This window comes from Mirounga angustirostris, unplaced genomic scaffold, assembly GCF_029215605.1.
Source record: "Mirounga angustirostris isolate CCGP_5_RB_7025 unplaced genomic scaffold, mMirAng1.0.hap1 SCAF_4, whole genome shotgun sequence".
NCBI lineage: Eukaryota > Metazoa > Chordata > Mammalia > Carnivora > Phocidae > Mirounga > Mirounga angustirostris.
Window position 1 is genome coordinate 170,500,018 of NW_026991712.1, and position 21,499 is coordinate 170,521,516.

General features: G+C 48.3%; 1 protein-coding gene and 1 pseudogene across 1 annotated transcript in view; one reads left to right on the forward strand and one right to left on the reverse strand.

Moving 5' to 3' along the window:
• The window catches only part of RPS6KA1 (ribosomal protein S6 kinase A1), an 81,883-nt gene that overhangs the window by 50,353 nt on the left and 10,031 nt on the right, over window positions 1–21,499 (reverse strand). The window contains exon 3 of the mRNA XM_064589716.1: window positions 6,839–6,915. The gene's annotated coding sequence lies outside the window, so the exon portion shown is untranslated. The remainder of the gene's footprint in view (window positions 1–6,838; window positions 6,916–21,499) is intronic.
• LOC129046404 (cytochrome b-c1 complex subunit 8-like) lies at window positions 7,315–10,137 on the forward strand (annotated as a pseudogene).

Consider the following 21,499-nt stretch of genomic DNA (forward strand, 5'->3'; position numbering starts at 1 on the left):
TTCTTTTACAAATAAATAGCATGAAAAAAAAAAAAAAAGGAAAGAAAGGTGGAACTGTTACAGACTAAAAGTTACTTAAGAGACATATCAACAAATGAAATGTGTGAACCTCATTTGAATCCTGATTGGAACAAACCAACTATTAAAGAAATTTGAACATGAACTAGGCATTGAGTGATTTTAGGGAATTTTTATTAATTTTGTTAGGTATGATAGTTATGTTTGAAACAGACCTATCTGTTAAAGATATATGCTGAAATAATTTGGATGAAATGATATGATGTCTGGGATTTGCTTTATAATACTCCAGAGAGAGGAAAAAGTGGGGAGGTAATTAAAACAAGATTGGCAAAACATTGATAATTATTGAAGATAGATGATAGGAACATGACAATTTATTTTATTTTTAATTTTTTTTATTTGACAGAGAGAGAGACAGTAAGAGAGGGAACCCAAGCAGGGGGAGTGGGAAAGGGAGAAGCAGGCTTCCCGCCAAGCAGGGAGCCCGATGCAAGGCTTGATCCTAGGACCCCAGGATCATGACCTGAGCTGAAGGCAGACGCTTAAAGACTGAGCCACCCAGGCACCCCGGAACATGACAACTTATTATATTGTCTCTACTTTTTGCATGTTTGAAGTATTCCATAATAGAGAGGTTTGGGGTTTTGTTTTTAAAGCTTTTATTTATTTATTTATTTATTTATTTATTTATTTATTTATTTATTTATTTATTTATTTGAAGGAGAGAGAGGGAGCACAATTGGGAGAGGGGGAAGAGCAGAAGGAGAGGGAGAAGCAGACTCCCCGATGAGCAGGACCCTGAGATCATAACCTGAGCCCAAGGCAGATGCTTAACTGACTGAGTCACCCAGGCGCCCCAATAGAGTGGTTTTTTTAAGGCTTAAGGTCAATAATTAAGAAAATTGGGACAAAGAGAAAATACAGATGAAGAAATAGAAAAGTTCTGAGCTTTTTAGCAGCCAAAGCAAAGAGGGAAATAAGAGTCATGCTAGCCAAGTGTTGAGAAAGGCAATCTCATGCTTATAGTCATTTGATCCCCACTCATAAGAATGCACTCCAGGGGGCGCCTGGGTGGCTCAGTCGTTGGGCATCTGCCTTCAGCTCAGGTTATGATCCCAGGGTCCTGGGATCGAGCCCCACGTCGGGCTCCCTGCTCCGCGGGAAGCCTGCTTCTCCCTCTCCCACTCCCCCTGCTTGTGTTCCCTCTCTCGCTGTGTCTCTCTCTGTCAAATAAATAAATAAAATCTTTAAAAAAAAAAAAAGAATGCACCCAGGGCCTGGAACACTTCCTAACCAAGAGACAAAGAGCCCACACAGCTTGTGCTGGGTTTATCACCTTGTGTGGTATTATCTTTCCTTGTCTTAAGTGCAATGAGTATTCTTTTGTTTCTTCTTCGAGCATGTGCATCATATGGCATCTGGCCAACCCCACTGCTCTATCTGTTCTCTGGAAGGGGACAAGGTCTTTCCACCACGGAATGAGAAGAGTGAACATACAGGCAAATTGCCCTGCGTCCACCACTGGGAGAGATCTGCTGGCCATCAGGGACCAATGCCCAAGGTTGAAGGTGATCTCACTCCGTCTCTTCTCTATGTGAGTAAAGCATCGTTCCACCCAATGCTTGACTGCATGTGTTTTCTTTGGCGACTCAAATACCAAGACAAGATGGGTTAGAAGGGTTTAGAGTTCTCCCCTGGGATTTGTAGCAGGTGCACAGTACTCTACTCTCTTGGGATTGATAACTGGTGCACGGTACTTCACTTGAACCAAGAGATATAGAAAACCACCAAACCCACACAGTCTCTTATTAATTTATTTAAATTTTGTTACTTAACATATAGTGCAATATTGGTTTCTGGAGTAGAATTCAGTGACTCATTACTTATATACAAAACCCACTGCTCATCCTAACAAGTGCCCTCCTAAATATCCAACACCAATCTAGCCCATCCCCTACCCATCTCTCCCCATCAACCCTCAGTTTGTTCTCTATCGTTAAGAGTCTCTTATGGTGGGATGCCTGGATGGCTCAGTCCGTTAAGCATCTGCCTTCGGCTCAGGTCATGATCCCAGGGTCCTGGGATCTAGTCCCACATCGGGCTCCTTGCTCGGTGGGGAGCCTGCTTCTCCCTCTCCTGCCACTCCCCCTGCCTGTGCTCTCTCTCTCTCTGACAAATAAATAAAAATAGTTAAAAACAGTCTCTTACCGTTTGTTTCCCTCTTTTTCCCTCCTTCCCATATGTTCATCTGTTTTCCTTCTTAAATTTCACAAATGAGTGAGATCATACGGTATTTGTCTTTCTCTGACTTATTTCACTCAGCATAATACACTCTAGCTCCACCCACATCATTGCAAATAGCAAGATTTCATTCTTTTTGATGGCTGAGTAATATTCCATTGTACATACATACCACCTCTTCTTTATCCATTTTTGTCAGTTAGTGGACATTTGGGCTCTTTCCATAGTTTGACTATTGTTGATAATGCTGCTATAAACTTCAGGGTGCATGTACCCCTTGGATCTGTATTTTTGTATCCTTTGGGTAAATACCTAGTAGTACAATTGATGGACTGCACAGTTTCTTATAATCAAAGAGATTCCACTGGTGGCAAAATTGCCACTTAATATGAACTACCAGGTCAGGATGCCTGGGTGGCTCAGTCGGTTAAGTGTCTTACTTAGCTCTGGTTATGATCTTGGGGTCCTGGGATTGAGCCCCATGTCGGGCTCCAGAATCGGCTTGTCCCTCTCCCTCTGGCCCTCCCCCTGCTCATGCTCTCTCACTCTCTCAAATAAATGAATACAATTTAAAAAAAATATATGAACTACCAGGTCACCAGTAAGGGGGCCCGTCACCTGTGCTTACCTGGGCTATGAGGGACTTGCAAAGGGGTGGGCCTTAGAGGATGAGGGAAATGGAGAAAGACAGGGGAGAGGCAGGACATTCCAAGTGGAGGGCACCCAGGGAGCAAGGGCAGGAAGGCTATCTCGTTTATGTAAAGAAAAAATATATATGTGTGTATACATACACATATATATATCCCACAAAATGTATGTGAACCAAAATAAAGCTGGGCTTTTTTGCTCCCTCCTCACCCAAAAGAAATCGATCTGACTCCGAAAAGCACTGTCAGAAAACAAGTCTTTTTTTTAAAAAGATTTTATTTATTTATTTGAGAGAGAGAGCACGGCTGCGCAGGAGAGCAGGGGGAGGGGCAGAGAGAGAGGGAGAGGGACTCTCAAGCAGACTCCCCACTGAGAGGGGAGCCTGAAGCAGGGCTTGATCCCAAGACCCTGAGATCATGATCTGAGCTGAAACTATGAGTCACCTGCTCAACTGACTGAGCCACCCAGGCGCCCCAGAAAACAAGTCTTTACCAAAGGTCTCTGGAGGACACTGCAAAGGGATTACACAGCATGTCTCAAAATCTGCAAAATCTCTCTTCCTCAAAGTTCCATGCTATCAGAGTAGCTCCCCAAACCTCTTCTTTTTCTTTTTTCCAAATTCCTGGCCACCCAAATTCTGCCAGCTCACTCCCCTCTCATCTCTCAGTAGCAGCTTTTCCTGAGTGGGACTGGGAGTAAATTTCTCCAGGTTGCTCCACTCCTTTGCTTAGGTCTGTTCCTCTCTCTCTACCTTCCTTACAAAGACTCCTTAGAACTGTCTGGGAAGGAGGAAAAGCCATGAATATTTATATGTGAGTATTTTTGTCCTGTTGCATAGAAAAAAAAAGATTAGAAGGAAATACACCCAGATGTTAACAGTAAGAGACCAGCAGAGCTTTGGAATCAGGTGAAGTTGGGCCCAGGTCCTGGCTCTGGCACTTTCTAATTGTGTAACCTTGGGCAAGCCTCACAGGGGATATTTCTCTAACCCTCAGATTGCTATTCCATAAATTACTTAGCATGTATCTGGCATATAGTAATTTTTCTGTAAAGTGTAGCTTACAAAATAAAGGCATTACCACAGGGGCGCCTGGGTGGCTCAGTTGGTTAAGCGACTGCCTTCGGCTCAGGTCATGATCCTGGAGTCCCGGGATCGAGTCCCGCATCGGGCTCCCTGCTCAGCGGGGGGTCTGCTTCTCCCTCTGACCCGCTTCCCTCTCGTGCTCTGTCTCTCATTCTCTCTCTCAAATAAATAAATAAAATCTTAAAAAAAATAAAATAAAATAAAAATAAAGGCGTTACCGCTACCTGGTAGGAATATGGTGAACTTCATTTTGTCTTTATCACTATTTTTTGCCTTTATCAGTATTTTATTTGAAAATTTTTACATTGAGGCGTACCTGGGAGGCTCAGTCCGTTGAGCCGGCAGACTCTTCGTTTCAGTGGCTTAAGCGACCGAGCCCCCCAGGCACCCCTAAATAAAATCTTTTAAAAATTAAAAAATAAAAATTTTTACAATGAGCACACATTGTAATTTAAAATAAAACACCATAAAGATTATTATAAACACAGGCATAAACTGTTTATCAGTAGAGGACTGAATGAATTATGGGGTACGCATATTCTGAAATACTACAAACTCGTTAAAAATGTCAGTATAATGACATGGAAAAAATGTCCACAGAATAGCAAATTGCAAAACGGTATGTGTAGCATGACCCCTTTATGTATATTTTTACACACGTTAAGGATGTAAATGCACAGAAAAGGTCTAAGGATACTCAACACCTTAGCTATCTCAGCAGTGAGGATGAGAGTTTTTCATTTTTTTAAATCCGTATTTTGTAAGGTTTAACTTTTTAATAAGACGCATGAATTACTTTTATATAAAAGAAAACATCAGGGCGCCCGGGTGGCTCAGTCGGTTAAGTGTCTGCCTTCGGCTCAGGTCATGATCCCGGGGTCCTGGGATCGAGCCCCTAATCGGGCTCCCCGCTCCGCAGGAAGCCTGCTTCTCCCTCTCCCACTCCCCCTGCTTGTGTTCCCTCTCTCGCTGGGTCTGTGTCAAATAATAAATAAAATCTTAAAATATATATATATTTAAGGGACATTTAAGGGGGGAAAATGGTCAGGGTTTCCCGGAGTGTTTCTCGGGCCCAACAACAGAGCATGGCAGAAAGCCAAGGACTCCAAGACTATCCGCTCCGCAATCCTATCGCTGTGCAGTCCGCTCCAGCAAGCTACTGGGTGGGGAGGGAGGGGTTAACAGTCGCACCCCGTCTTCAGCCCTCAAAGTCCACCCCAGCCAAAGTCCTCTTTTGCAAAGGCTGCAACAGAAAGGAGCTAGTTGAGGTTGCTCCCTCCTCCCTCCCACCGCGGACCGCTCAATACCTCCGCTACGGAGAGTAAGATTTGCGGGAGCCGTGAAGAAGGCAAGGGGAAGAGAAGGCCCTGGGGCCTGGAGATCTTTCTAGATGTGGCTTGTGGCCCCGAAGACTTCCGTCCTCCCCCAATCTTTGTTGAAATTTAAAAAGAGGAAGGATGCTGGAGGGACAGCATGGCCTCCCTGGGTTCTCAGGGTAGGGTCCGCCCCTTAGCGAGGGAGCCGCTAAGTCCTCAAACACTTGGGGGACAAGCCTGAGCAGTTCCTGGAATGCAGGGGAAATGAGGGCGATGACACACCGGAGGGCCCCTAGCAGCGGTCTCTATAAAACCGCCGCCTCCAGATCTAGCCCCTAGATTGAGTCCCAGGATATCCTGGCTGGTTCCAAGAACCCGGCCCGGAAAATGGGCGGGGTTCCTGCCCGCTCCACGCCCCCCGACCCCGGCCCTTCTGATCTGTGGGCTCCAAATCCCAGGCCAGCCCCAAGGCCAGCCCATTCAGCCCATTTACTCGGCCCCGCGCTCCCTCAAATCCCCCCTACCCGGTGCCCGCCCAGCCCCAGGCGGACCTCTGCCCAGCCCCCCAGGCCTGCGCCTTCCCCTCAACCCCGCGTCTCATTTCCGCATAGTTCCCGCTCCCGGCACCCCGCGCGCGCCTCGCGGACTCCGTGGCCCGCGGGAACCCAAGCCCGCGGACCCCGCCCCGAGACCACGCCCCCACAAGGCCCCGCCCCTGCACTGCCCGCGCGTGCTCCGTCCGGTTCTCTGGGCCTGCAAGGGTGTCCCTGTCCCTATCTGCCCCTAGGGCCCCCATTCGGAAGGTTGTCTAGGAGGGCGTTCTGAGAAGCTCGGGGAAGATGCAGGCCCGGAGGCGGAAGCAGAGGATGGGAAGGCCCGGGGTCAGGCCAGTGAGGGCCTCAGAGATCGAGCCACGCCCACCTCCTTTCCTCCAGCGGGCGCAGTTGGGCCCCGCGGGCTCGGAGCCCGAGTCGGAGCAAGGGTTGGCCCGGTCCCCGCCAGGTGCGCTGCGCGGGATGGCAACGAGGCGGGGCGGCCCGCGGAGCGCTGGTCCGGCTGGAGGGCGAGTCACGTGAGCTGGGGATGTCCGACCCAGGATCTGGAATCCAGGGCAAACGGGAGGTATTGAGGTGAGCTCCGGCCCAGCGGCTCTCTCCCCATGGATGCCACGCCCTGTGCTGGCAGGGGTGGGGAGCAGGGCCCAGGAGGCCCAACTGATGGGGCGCTGCCTCTCCAGCGCCTCCCGGGTATGGGGAGCTCGGCTCTGCGTCGCCACCGTGTGGCCGCCAGGAAGCAGGGCCTGCCTAGCACCCGGGGACTCCTCAGGGCTGGGGAAACGGACCTGGGCGACCAAGGGGCGGGCCGCCGTCGGGGAGACCGGCTTTCGAGATCCCGCCCCTCCCGAACCGGGTTCTGGAAATGGGGTTGAGGTCGCCCTGACAGTCCTTCTTTCGGCCACTGTGAATCCTGCTCAGGACTGCGTGGGACGTGGGTGTGGACACCCCGCATCCGCCCCCATCATGCTCACCTAGTAGCTTGTGTGGATGAGAACGATCCTTCCCAAAGGAAGCCCCCAGTAACCAACCAGCTTTTCCGAAGCTCCTGCTATGTGAAGGACACACAAAAATGAATAATTAAAATAAGTAGAGAAAGTCTTTTCAAATTCGTGGCTCCCTATTCTCATGAAAATAACAGGTAACATTTAAGGAGGGCTTACTGTATGCTGTGCATTTACGGAGTACTTTTATTTTATTTTATTTTTTTTAAAGATTTTATTTATTTATTTGACAGAGAGAGACACAGCGAAAGAGGGAACACAAGTAGGGGGAGTGGGAGAGGGAGAAGCAGGCTTCCCGCGGAGCAGGGAGCCCGATGCGGGGCTCGATCCCAGGACCCTGGGATCATGACCTGAGCCGAAGGCAGACGCTTAACCGACTGAGCCACCCAGGCGCCCCTACGGAGTACTTTTATATGCATGACGACGCTGACTTCTCACCACAGCCGTCTAAGGGTAGGCTATTTAACAGATGGGGAATTTGAAGTTCAGAGAGGTCAAATAACTTGTCCAAAGTCACACAGCTAGCTAACGATTGGATTTCTGAGCCTTGGCTTTTTAATTATTATTATTATTTTTAAAAGAACAGTTTTAGTTCACAGAAAATTGAGCGAAAGGTGCAGAGCGTCTGTATAAGCACCCCACATACATGCACACCCACTGTCAACATCCCACACCACAGTGGTGCGTTTGTTAAAATTAATGAACCCACACTGACGCATTATTATCACCCAAAGTCCAAACGTTACTTTTGATAAACCTTGGCTTTTAACCACTGTGCCAATCTCCTGCCCTAATTGAAGACCACTTTGCTGAGGGGGGATTCAACTGGGACTTTGAATTATCTGTAAGAATTTCCAAAGCAGGGGTAGGAAGGGCATTCCAGGCAGGAGAGCTATGTATATAAAGATGTGGAGGGATTCTCATGGTACTTGGTGAGTTTGGCTTGAGCAGGAGGTCCCAACTTTTATTTTATTTTATTTTTAAAGATTTATTTATTTGAGGGGCGCCTGGGTGGCTCAGTTGGTTGAGCGACTGCCTTCGGCTCAGGTCATGATCCTGGAGTCCCGGGATCGAGTCCCGCATCGGGCTCCCTGCTCGGCAGGGAGTCTGCTTCTCCCTCTGACCCTCCTCCCTCTCATGCTCTCTGTCTCTCATTCTCTCTCTCTCAAATAAATAAAATCTTAAAAAAAAAAAAGATTTATTTATTTGAGAGAGAGAGAACGCCGGCAAGGGCGAGCAGGGGGAGGGGCAGAGGGAGAGAGAGAACCCTCAAGCCAACTCCCCACCAGTGGGAGCCAGAGAATGGAACTGGAGCCAGGTCTCCATCTCTGGATCCTGAGATCATGACCTGACCTGAAATCAAGAGTAGGCAGCTTAACGGACTGAGCCACCCAGGTGCCCCACAAGGTCCCAAATTTTAGTCAATGGAGTATCAACCTCATGAAGTTAGTCCTAAGCAATAATGGCCATAGAGTCATGGGTTTAATATGCACGTTTTATTTATTTATTTTTGAATGCCAACTGAAATAAATACGTAACTTTAAACAAAACTTGTTTATTTTTTAAGTAATCTCTACACCCAACATGGGGCTCAAACTCAACCCTAAGAGTCCCATGCTCTGTGGACTGAGCCAGCCAGGTGCCCCTAAAATTGTAACTATTTAAAACATATTTGACCATGGGGAGGCTGATGGTTCCTGCAAGTGTGGAGGGCGAAGTGACCTCCTCAGGAGTGAGGGGCTGCCACGACCATGGGACACGAGTCTGGGAATCTGACACGGATGTGGCATGCGATCACCTACAGCTTGTCGCCCTCTGAGCGACACATCTTCTGGCGCTGCTTCAGCCAGGGCATCCCCAACATGCTGCTCCGCTTGCGGGCGTGCATTCTTCACATTGTGCCATTTGTAGTGTTTTAGCTGGTCTACACATGGGGGACCCAGGAGTTTGAGAAATCCAACAGGAAGAATTCAGCTGCCCATGAAAATGGTAAATGAGCCACTCATCTGGATAATGGTTTCCTGCATAGGAAGGACCCTTCTCTGGGAGAAAAGTCTACATTATAGTATTTTTTAAAAGCTTTTATTTATTTATTTGAAAGAGAGAACAGAGAGAGAGAGCACACAGGTGGGAGGAAGGGCAGAGGCAGAAGGAGAAGAAGGCAGGGAGCCTGATGTGGGGCTCCATCCCAGGATTCTGGGATCATGACCTGAGCTGATGGCAGATGCTTAACTGACTGAGCCACCCAGGTGCCCCTACATTATAGTATCTTGAAGGCGTAATAAACTTCTTATGGACTGAAAAAAAATTGTGCTCACACATCATTAAAATTATCCCTAGGACCCCCAGTGCTAGTCATACCCCATTCTGTAAAACGACCATAGGAGATTACTGGGAAGCCCTGGGGAGGTAGGATGAGGTCACTTTTTGTTGAGCAAGGGTCCACATGTCCCAAGTAAGGGGCTTGCGGCTTTTCGTAATTCTTTCTGAGTCTCAGACCTACCAGCATATCTGATCTTATCTTTCTTGGCTGGCTCCTCATTCTCTTCTGCATAAAGAGTAAATGCCTGGAAGGACCTTTGTGGCTCAGTCACTTGAGCATCCGAATCTTGATTTCTGCTCAGGTCTTGATCTCAGAGTCATGAGATTGAGCCCCATGCCAGGCTCCATTCTCAGCGGGAGTCTGCTGGAGATTCTCTCTCCCTCTCCCTCTGCTGCCCCTCTACAAGGTCCTTTGGGATCCTGGGATAGTCCCACAATAGCCCCATTAGGCTGATGAAGAGAGGGAAACAGGAGATAGGGAGATTCTTTTTTTTTTTTTAAAGCAATGTATTTTTTTTTTAAAGATGTTATTTATTTATTTGACAGAGACGCAGAGAGAGAGGGAACCACAAGCAGGGGGAGTGGGAGAGGGAGAAGCAGGCATCCTGCTGAGCAGGGAGCCTGATGCAGGGCTCTATCCCAGGACCCCGGGATCATGACCTGAGTGGAAGGCAGACGCTTAACGACTGAGCCACCCAGGCACCCCGAGATTCTTTTTTTAAATGAAAGTTATACATATACATGATTTAAAGAAATAATGAGTATTATAAGGTTTTCTATGAAAACAGAAGGCTGTCCATCACCCTCTTCCCCCATTTTCACTTTTCCAGAGACACCATTTTCAATTCTTTCAGCTGACTGTATTTTACATTTATCTCCATCATCTCTAAGTAGCATGCTTGTTTTGCCACTTCTTGATGTTTCAATTTTAAGCACTATCTCTTGATTTTCTACTGAGAAAGATAGTTTTAACTCTTTCCCCGCCACCTGCCCCACCATACACATAATCCTGCTTCCCCAAACTGCCCAACACAATTTTGGTTGGTTCAGTAATCATTGTGCACATTATTATATGTAAGCTACGATTACTTTTCCTTTTTTATTTTTTTAGATTTATTTATTTGAGAGAGAGAGGGTACAAGTGGGGGGGGGCAGAGGGAGAGGGAGAGAGAGAGGGAATGAAGCAGACGCCCCACTGAGCACAGAGCCTGATGGGGGAAGGAGGGCCTCGGCCCCACAACTCCTGAGATCATGACCTGAGCTGAAACCAAGAGTCGGATGCTGCACCGACTGAGCCACCCAGGCACCCCCATTTTTCCTTTCTTGTACAGCTGTTTGTCTTCCCCAGAGTTAATAATTGTCCTGTTTTGTCACTTGCTTAGTTTTTATGAATTCCACTCTCCACCAGTTATCTAAATGTCTTCCCAAAATGTTCACACACATCAGGTGTCTCAGGTGGGTATCTCTGGAGGTGGACGGGGAGACAGAGGTATTTATTGGGGATCAACAGCTGGGAAAGAAAGTGGGTGGAAGCAGGATTGGGCAGAGGGAAAAGGAACTTCAATGAGGCCCCAGCCTGGCAGGGAGCTTTGGAGCAAAGGGTTGCCCATCAGAGTGTCCCAAGCCCGGCTGAAGTGCTCGGGCCCTTAGACCCTGCCTGGCTCAGTCACAGTGTGGGGGCTGCCCCAGGGAACAATGCTCTCTTGCAAGGCAGCTCTGCATCTCGGGCTGACCTGGAAGGATCAGGAGTTTACACCTGGTGAACAGTTATCATTCTGGGCGGGAAAGAGCTGGATTTTGTAGGATTTAAAGTTTTAAAGTTTATACAGTCTGGGGGCCCTTAAAAAAAAAGAATATAAAATTAGGTATAATTTGTTTAGCTTGATAAGATAAACCAATAAATTCCTAGAGCTTCGAATCCCCTGGAGACTCAGGACCTTTTCTTCTGAGATCTCATCAGGCAATCTAGCAGAAATGCTTTCTGATTACAACTTGGCTTCTCCTGCCCACCTAGAACCCTCTACAAGTCCCAGCACTCACAGGACCCCATGGACGTGCAGGAACCTGGAGCTTCAGCTTTAGGAGCTTCTCGGAAGTTTGCCACTGATCCTGGGATGATCTTCTGGGATCAGTCTTCCTAGGGATTCCCCTGGGGTCATTTTTTTCTTGATTTACTCCATCCTTTTTGTGGAGCACCTATTCTAATAGTTTCTTGGGAAAGAGGGTGTGGGATGTGACATTTTAGACCTTGCATGTCTGCAAATATCTTTTTTTTTTAAGTGTTTCTTTTTCTTTTTTAACATATAATGTATTATTTGTTTCAGGGGTACAGGTCTGTGATTCATCATTTTTTTTTTTTTTTAAAGATTTTATTTATTTGAGAGAGAGAGAATGAGAGAGAGCACATGAGATGGGGGAGGGTCAGAGGGAGAAGCAGGCTCCCTGCCGAGCAGGGAGCCCGATGTGGGACTTGATCCAGGGACTCCAGGATCATGACCTGAGCTGAAGGCAGTCGCCCAACCAACTGAGCCACCCAGGCGCCCTGTGATTCATCAGTCTTACACAATTCACAGCACTCACCATAGCACATACCTTTCCCAATGTCTATCACCCAGCCACCCCATCCCTCCCATCCCCCACAACTCCAGCAACCCTCAGTTTGTTTCCTGAGATTAAGAGTCTCTTATGGTTTGTCGCAAATATCTTCATTCTACTTTCACCCTTAATAATTTGGCTGGGTACTGAATATATTTTAAAAACTCCTAGAACAGTGCCTGCCATATAGGGGCGCCTGGGTGGCTCAGTCGGTTAAGCATCCAACTCTTGGTTTCGGCTCAGATCATGATCTCATGGGTCTTGAGACTGAGCCCCGCATTGGGCTCCACGCTCAGCCAGGAATCTGCTTGAGGATTCTCTCCCTCTTTCCCTCCCCCCACTCTCGCTCTCTTTCTCTCAAATAAATTTTTTTTTAATTATTTTTTAAAAAGAACAGAATCTGGCATATTTTAAATGCCATTGGAGTTTTGGTATCACTATTATAAAAAATTCTAGTTGGAGATTATTTTCTTTTAGTGCTGTTACTGAGAAGTCCAAAGGCATCCTGATTCCTGGTGCTTTGTATGGGATGTCTTTTCCAATTTGGAAGGTAGAGGATCTCTTTTTCTCCGGGGTTCTGACATTTCACGACAGCCTCCTGATACTGGTCTATTTTCATCCAGGCACTGAGCACTTTGGAGATACCTTTCAATATGGAAGCATGCGTCCTTCAGTTCTGGGAATTGTCTTCAATCTTTAATTGATATCTCCTCTCTTTTTTGTGTTTTCTCTTTCTGTAATTTCTGTTGTCTACATGTTGAGTGTCCTGGACCAGTCCTCTAATTTTCTTTTTTTACTTTCCTCTTTTCCATTTATTTTTCTCTTTGTTTTACTTTCTGGAAGGTTTCCTCAAATTTATTCCAGCCCTTCCATTGAATTTTTAATTTGCAAGAGCTTATTGTTGTTGATGATGTTTGTTCTTTTTTTTTTTTTTTTAAGATTTTATTTATTTGACAGAGAGAGACACAGCGAGAGAGGGAACACAAGCAGGGGGAGTGGAAGAGGGAGAAGCAGGCTTCCCGCCAAGCAGGGAGCCCGATGCGGGGCTCGATCCCAGGACCCTGAGATCATGACCTGAGCCAAAGGCAGTCGCTTAATGACTGAGCCACCATCTTTTTTTTTTTTTTTTTTTTTGATGATTGTTCTTTTTAAAATAACATCCCACTCTTGCCTCACAGATGCAGGATATTCTCTTCTCTCTATGAAGATATTAACAGTAGGTCTTCTTGGCCTGGTCAGATTACTTTTGAGAAAACTTTTTCTGATCCCCTGCCTGGAGCACAAAGCCCCGACTGCCAGCTTTCTCGGGGGCCAGCTGGGACACAGGGACAGTGGGTGTCTCAGCATTCCCAGCGTATATGTTCACGTCACTCCTGACTTGGGGAGGATGCTCCTGCCCTCCCCTGCACCTGCACTTTCCCATTCCAGTGAACTCGTGTTATCCTTTCCAGAGAACAAACCTCCAGTCTTCTGCCGGGATTGGGGAAGGAACCCAATGTCAGGTCCCCAAGGGACCTGATAATTCTGATCTTGAAACAGCTTCCAAACTCTTCTTATTTCAGACACCCCTGCATTTAAACAGGTACCTGGGGGAGTCTGTGATCCTTCTTCCCCCATCCAGTTTTCTTGGGATCACTGTGTAGTTACCACCCGACCATCTGTTTTCCAGCTTCGCGATGCTATGCTCTGATCTCTTCCCTCATTCTCCTCCTGTTAGTGGGTTTGTGCCTTAAACAAAATCTCTTTACTGTAGTTTTTGCGGGGTTTTAGGAGGACGTGGAATTAGACAAGTATGTTCAATCTGCCATTATTTTCAGAACTTCCATTTTTCCTAAACCAGTAAGCAGGTTAACAATTACAGACTTGAGGCCTACGGAGGGAAACAAACCTGGGGCCAAGATGAGCACAGTAGGCAGGACGACTCAGGCATAAGAAACTCAGATTTGTGTCTTTTCATTTATTTATTTACTTACTTGAGAGAGAAAGAGCGCGCGCGCTCACACCAGCGTGAGTGGGGGAGGGGCAGAGGGCGAGAATCCCAAGCAGACTCCCCGCTGAGCCGCTGAGCGCAGAGCCTCACGTGGGGCTCCATCCCACCACCCTGAAATCATGACCTGAGCCGAAGCCAAGAGTTGGACGCTCAACCGGCTGAGCCCCCAGGCGCCCCATCCGATTTCTGTCTTTAAACTACACCCCTCTGGGCGCCTGGGGGCTCAGTCGTTAAGCGTCTGCCTTGGGCTCCGGTCATGATCCCAGAGTCCTGGGATCGAGCCCCGCATTGGGCTCCCTGCTCCGTGGGAGGCCTGCTTCTCCCTCTCCCACTCCCCCTGCTTGTGTTCCCTCTCTCGCTGTGTCTCTCTCTGTCAAATAAATAAAATCTTCAAGAAAAAAATAAACTAGGGCGCCTGGGTGGCTCAGTTGGTTAAGCGACTGCCTTCGGCTCAGGTCATGATCCCAGGGTCCTGGGATCGAGCCCCGCATCGGGCTCCCTGCTCCATGGGGAGCCTGCTTCTCCCTCTCCCACTCCCCCTGCTTGTGTTTCTGCTCTCGCTGTCTCTGTCTCTGTCAAATAGATAAATAAAATCTTTAAAAAGAAAAAAGAAAAAAATAAACTACACCCCTCACTGCTGTGAAAAGAAGAGACCATCCAGGAACAGATGTGGAGTCGGAGCGGTGAGGAAGCCACCGTGAAGGTCAAGGTGAATGCGGTGGGCTGAGAAGGTGACGCCTGTAGAGCTGGAAGGAGCCGGTTAGGACAGGGGCCAAGAGGGCAAGAACCTCCAAGGGGGCACGGCCCGTTCCACGTCTGTTTTGTCCCCTGCTGTGTGCATACCCAGGGCTTACCAATGTCCCTTGCTACCAGAGACACTTTATAAAATGTTTGTGAGTGGACACAGTGAGGGTGGGGAGTGAGGAAGGGAGGAGGTGAAGACCATCTACAGGATTCTCCTGCTAGTGTAGACCTTGGAGGCCAACGAAGGGCCGTGGAGTGTGCCACCAAAGGGAGCCACAGAAGATGTGGGAGCAGGGGGCTGACCAGGCGAGAGTGGATCTTTCCCCGCACCCAGACCAGTGTCACCATGTCCTTTCCCCTTCCAACCGGTCTCCTGCCACACCCTTTCCACTCTGGCCACTCCTGCCACTGCCTGACTCATCCTGCCACTTTGGCCTCTGTCTGACGCATCCTCCCCCCAGCCTCACCTCTCCGCCTCGCCACTCCTCACTCTTGCCCTGGCCCCAGGAGGCCACAGTCTGGTTCTCCAACCCTGTTCTTATGCTGCTGACTCTTACCTCAGTCTGCGATTGGATTCTGTGTTTAATGTCAGATTCCCCCACACAGTGTGAGTTCACAAGCGAGGGAATCAGCCTGTTTCACTTGCCATTGTGTCCCTAGCAGCTAAGACTGGGCCTGGTGTACAAAAGTGGGCTCAGTAAAAAAAAAAAATAAAATAAAAAATTAAAATAAAAAATTAAGATTTATTTATTTATATGAGAGAGAGAGCACAAGCAGGAGGGGCAGAGGGAGAGGGAGCTGAGCGCGGAGCTGGTCACGGGGCTCGATATCATGACCCTGAGATCACAACCTGAGCTAAAACCAAGAGTCTGACGCTTAACCAACTGAGCCCAGGTGCCCCTGGCTCAGTAAATTAAAAAAACAAAACAAATCACAAACTGTATTTATGTTTTATTGAGATGTGATTGACATATAATATCATATTCATTTTAAGTGTACAACATAATGATTCAATACTTATATATATGTTACAAAATGATCAGCACAATAAGTCTAGTTAACACCCATCACCACTCATAGTTGATACAGTTTTGTTTTGTTTTTTTCTCATGGTGATAACTTTTACATCAACTCTCTTGGCAACTTTCAAATATACAATACAGTATTATTAACTATAGTCACTTGCTGGACCAATAATTGTTGAAAGAACCAGATGAAAGTAGGTGTCATCTCGCACAGATGGGTTGGAGAAGAGGTTGAAGGGGAGACCATGGACAAGGCATGTGACGTGGGAAGGAGAGGGTACAGCCTGAGCACAGGCGAGGGGCAGAAGTCCTGAGAGTGGAAGTGATAGGTCTCGGGACCTGGTGGACTTAGTGGAATGAAGCCATCCCTAAGCCTTTGCTCGGTGCTTGGCCCTGGGCCCTGGGCCCTGTGAATGTCTGTAACACAGGACTGGGTGAAATCAGCTATGGACTAACTGTGCTATGGGCAGATCACACCTGGTAAGGGTGTCAGGAAGAGGAGGGTGCCCTGGAGATGGATTTTAAAAGCTGAGGGGGACATGGCCAGGATGGGGGGATGATTCCAAGGCCTCCAAGTTTCTGAGCCTGGGTGAGCGGGGCCACAGGCAGAGGCAGGGGACATGGGTTTCAGAAATACTGATCAGTCCAGGATCTTGGAGAATGTGCAAGGACCTATGAGGGGCCAAGGTAAGAGGCAGGGCGGGACATGCACCTCAGGCTCACTCCACCCTCGGCATGGCCCTGCTTTCTTCCTGGGTTTGACCTCATCCAACCCTGCTGCCCCCCAATCCCTGTTATGCACCCCAGCCTGAGTTCCAGGCCACTGACACCGGGTTGTGATGGCCCCATTCCCCACCTCACTCCCAGCCTCTCCCCGGTTGGCCTGCCCTCATCTTTCACCCAGGAGCCTCTTCCCCTCCTTCAGCTCCCCGGAAGTCCTCTAAGAAATTTTGTGCCTGGCACTTTTGCAGACCTCTCTCTTGCCTCCTTGCATTTATTTGGTCAAGTACCCCCCACATTTTAAAGATGGGAAAACTGGGGCATCTGTGTGGCTCAGTCAGTAGAGCATGCGACTCTTGATCTCGGGGTTGTGAGTTGGAGTCCCATGTTGGGCCTTCAAACCCCCAATTGGATCAGTAGAACTGATTGGGGAGTTAAATTTGGGTCTGCTGACTCTGAAGCCTATCTCCTCACTGCATCCCAAAGGCCAGGCAGACAGGAAGCTGGGGATCAAGGCTGTTTCTCACAGCCAAAGCTCTGGGTGCCTTGGGTGGGGGTTCATATTGGACTAAACAGGAGTGGTAGGAGCTTGAGGGACAATGCAGCACAGTGTTTACCAGCATAGACCTGAGGGCCCTAAGGGCCGGAGTGCTCAGGTTCAAGTCAGCTCCGCTGCCTCCTATACCTCAATTTTCCCTTCTGCAAAATGGGTTGAAGATAGTACTTGCTTTACTATGGGTACCGTGGGGATTAAATGAGGCACATAGAAAACACTAGGTGTCGTTATCTCCTTTCCTGAAGCCCCTCTGCCCGGTCAGGGGCTGCCATTCCTCCTACTCTGGCCAGGGGTGAGCACCAGCCAGTGCGGGGTTCCTCCCTGCTCTGGCCTGGGGACTGAAGACAGGAGGAAGGACCATTTCTTATCTCCATTTTATTATTTTTTTTAAGTTTTTTTTTAATTTTTAAAAGATTTTTATTTCTTTATTTGACAGAGAGAGAGAGCAGGAACACAAGCAGGGGGAGTGGGAGAGGGAGAAGCAGACTCCCCGCTGAGCAGGGAGCCCAATGCGGGGCTTGATCCCAGGACCCCAGGATCATGACCTGAGCCGAAGGCAGACGCTTAATGACTGAGCCACCCAGGTGCCTCAGTCTCCATTTCATTAATGAGGAAGCCAGGTCTCAGAGAGGGGAGGTCCCTTGCCGAAGGTCATACGGTCAGGGACAGAGCCAGGATGAGAACCCTGGGGGTGTCCAGAGGTGGGCGGTCACGGAAGGCAGGCCGAAGCCGGTAAGGGGACTGGACTATGGGTTCTAGAACCGGGTGGCCCTGGGTTTAAATTCAGCTGTGTCACTAGTTTACTAGATCACTTCATCACCCTGAGCCCCTTCATCATTCAGCCGTAAAGTGATGGGGGGAATACAACATCTTATTAGGCCCCTTGCGAGATGGTTATCTTGGGGTTGGTGCCAGTAGGCACCCGGTACATACCCGTCGGGGGACTGATCAGCTGCGTGGAAGAGGTGGACGAGCCCAGGGCCTGGAGGGGGGATGGCGGCTTCCGAGGAACAGCTTCTCAGTGCCTGGCCCCACCGGGCGCTGGCCCTTATGTGCAGCCTCCTCTCCAGCCCTGCTGTCCTATTCCGCCTGGGCCCTCAGCCTGCCAGGCCACCCACCCCGGCAGCTGCTGCACAGCCCGACCCTGTTTATGGGCAGCCAAGCCCGCCCCCAGCTTCTGAACACGTCCCTCACTGTCCCATCTCTGGCCTTGCTTGACCTCAGACCTAAAGCTCGTCTCTCGTCAACATCTTGTATTCGCCCTCAACCACAGTTCACCTGTTCTCATAGTGTGTATTGTTCGGTTCCTGCATAGTATGCAGCAAGAGTGGCCATTATCATAGGTTATCATTATTGTATTAGACGTTATAAAACCATCACACGGTACCACAGCAGGTTATCTGCGGTCCTACAGGATGGTGCCCTGTGGGTGCGCTCGGAGTGCTTGAATTCAAATCCCAACTTGACCACTTATTTGCTCTGTGACTTTGGGGAAATTATCTAATTTTCCTCTCCCTCAGTTTCCTCATCTATGAAATGGGATAATAATAGTAACTACTTGATAAAGTTATAAGAAATTAGCAACCCAGAATGGAAGTTTGATAAGAGTGGGATTTGGGCTGTTTTGTTCTTTGCGGTATCACCAGTGCCTGGCTACTGCCTGAGACATAGAAGCTAGTCAACAAATATTTGTCAAATCAATCTGTGCAATAGTGAGGTAATGCGTATCAAGTAGCGCTAAAGCGCTAATAGAAATACAATACAAGCCACTTATAATTTTAAGATTTGTAGAAGCCATGTTAAAAAAAGTAAAAAGGTAAAATTAATTTTAATAATATATTTTTTAACATAATGTATCCAAAATATCATTGCAACATGTTATCAATGTAAGAATTATTACCGAGGGGCGCCTGGGTGGCTCAGTTGGTTAAGCGACTGCCTTTGGCTCAGGTCATGATCCTGGAGTCCCGGGATCGAGTCCCACATCAGGCTCCCTGCTCGGCAGGGAATCTGCTTCTCCCTCTGACCCTCCTCCCTCTCATGCTCTCTGTCTCTCATTAAAAAAAAAAAAAAAAATTTATTACTGAGATTTTTAAATCTCTATGCCCAACATGGGGCTCAAACTCACAACCCTGAGATCGAGAGTCACATGCTCTACCAACTGAGCCAGGCAGGCACCCGTGAGATATTTTCTATTCTTTTTTTCCTACTAAGTCTTTGAAATCTGGTATGTATTTTACCCCTACAGCACATTTCAGCTATACAACAATAATATCGTAAGCAATGTCCTACCAAAAACTAAGTCATATTTAAATTTAACAAATATTTTTGTTCCTAAATTTAAAATAATTAAAATTAAATTAAATTAAAAACTTGGTTCCTTTCTAGTACCAGCCACATTTCAAGGGCTCAGGAGCCCCATGTGGTTCGTGGTTACCAGATTGGGCCAATAGAGATACAGAGTGCCCAGGGGCTCGAGTTAGGTTCCCAATGAAGTTCAGCTACCATTAGTGACCTGGGAGATGTCTGTGCTTTCGGTTGAGTGAAACAAGAAGTCACTGAGCATCGTGTACAACATGATTTCACTTGTGCAAACAAAGAAAAACCCCACCCCAAAACTATTTATATTTGTTAAATATGTAACCCAGATGTAAACAGAAGCCTCCTTGCCTTATAAGAGCTCCAATCTCGATCCATGAGAGCAGCAAGAAAACATGAAACGTGCCGCAGATGCCTGCTCAGGAGAGTGGGCCCAGAACAATGGAAGGCCTTTGTGTTAGCTCCAAGAGGAGTCTGATAGAGGAGCTGGGGGCCTGAACTGCTTGGGTTAGGAAGGGAGGAGAGTGTGAATTTCCCGAGGGTCAAGGTGGTAGAATGCATGGGGCAAAGGGCCAGGGAGCACCCCTCCCTGGGAATGGGGATGCCTGAGAGGATGTGAACCCATCACAGAGATGACACTTAAAATTGCTATGCAGGGTACACGTGAACATTTCTGGGACCCCAAACCCTCTGTGAAGTCTACTCGACTGACCAATGTCTGTGTGCATGAGTTTTAGGGTAGAATCCAGAAAGAAGCTGACCTTTCATCTGGGTCAGAGAAAGGAGATGGCCAGGGCAGAAGCAAGGGCCAGAGACTGAGGAGACTGGACACAGAGGGTCCTCTTCTTTCCCCCAACACCATTCTTGGGACTCAAAGAAGTGACTTTCAACCTCCCATGATTCATGAAGGTGGAAGTAGGAGCCCTTCTCAGCATGTCCGCTACATCTCAGAGGCAAAGGGGGCCTCAGAACACATCAGGACTCCTCTGTGTTTGTAAGTGCCCAGGAAAAACCTGGAAGGGTCCGCATTAACGTGACAGGGGCTGCCTCTGGGAGGAGAGTGGGTTTGGAGAGGTGAAAATTTTCACGTTTGCCTTCTATATGTCTGTATTGAGTTGTTTCAAAAAATGTTTTTACAGTGAGCACGCAATACTGTTATGTTTAGGGAAAGCAAACACTGCCTGCACCTTCCTCCCAGCCCACCCAAGGAGTACCTGGCCAGGGTGGAAAAGTTAGGATGTATGAGTAGGTAAGTAGGAATAAGAAGCAGAAGCCATAACTCACTGCCTAGCAATGACCGTTCTCCCAAATGCTGCTCAAACTCCGGGGAAATGTCTGGCCTCCGGGCGGGCCCTCTTAGCGCACCCCGAACAGGCCTCACCAATTTGCCCCAGCCCCAGACTAGCCAAAGGTCAGAGTAGCCAAAAAGTTTGCCTTAGGGCCCAGGGCTGTGAGGGGTCTCGACCTTGTGCCTGGAGGGCCCTGGTGGAAAATGGGGCCTTTGCTTTGGCATGGGGACTGCTGTGGCGCTTGGGTAAGTCTCTGTTCAATTTAGGGGCTGTGCAGGGGACATGGATGGGAGCCCCCCTGTGGCACTGAGGACACTGCCTTCTCGTGACATAGAGGTCAGAAGTTTGGTCAACTTACTGTGAGCAAGTTACTTAACCATTCCAGGCTTCAGTGTTCTTTTTTGTAAAATGTTGTGAGGGTTAAATGAGATAATGCATCATATAGTTGGCACTAAGTAACCTTAGGAAGAATAAGGATATTGTAAGAACAGTCTTTGCTCAGCCAAGCCCTCTAGTCCTCATGAAGGAGGGGAGAGGGATGAAATTTTTTCCTGTAGGGGAGTGGGAGATGGAGCCCAAGGGCCAGTGTTCTGTCTGGTTGGAGCAGAAAGACTTATGAGTCCATCTTGGGGCACCAGCACGAGCAAGGAAGCTGGACACTTCCAAAGGTTCAGTGGTAGAAAATGTTGGGTAGTGGGGTGGCAGTTGACAGCTTTAAGGGCTGGGGCCTATCATGGGGACCAGACCAGTGCGGAAACAGGTGTGGATTCTAGTCTGCACTCTGCCATCAGGGTGGCCCAGCACGCGCTACTGGGCCTCAGAATAGTATGGAGGTTTCTCTTCTTTCCTAAAGATTTATTTATTTTAGGGGCACCTGGGTGGCTCAGTCGGTTAAGCATCTGCCTTCGGCTCAGGTCATGATCCTGGGATCGTGAGAGCAGGAGAGAACAAGCAGGGTCCTGGGATCAAGCCCTGCATTGGGCTCCCTGCTCAGCAGGGAGCCTGCTTCTCCCTCTGCCTCTGCTGCTCCCCCTGCTTATGCTCTCTCTGTCAAATAAATAAATACAAATC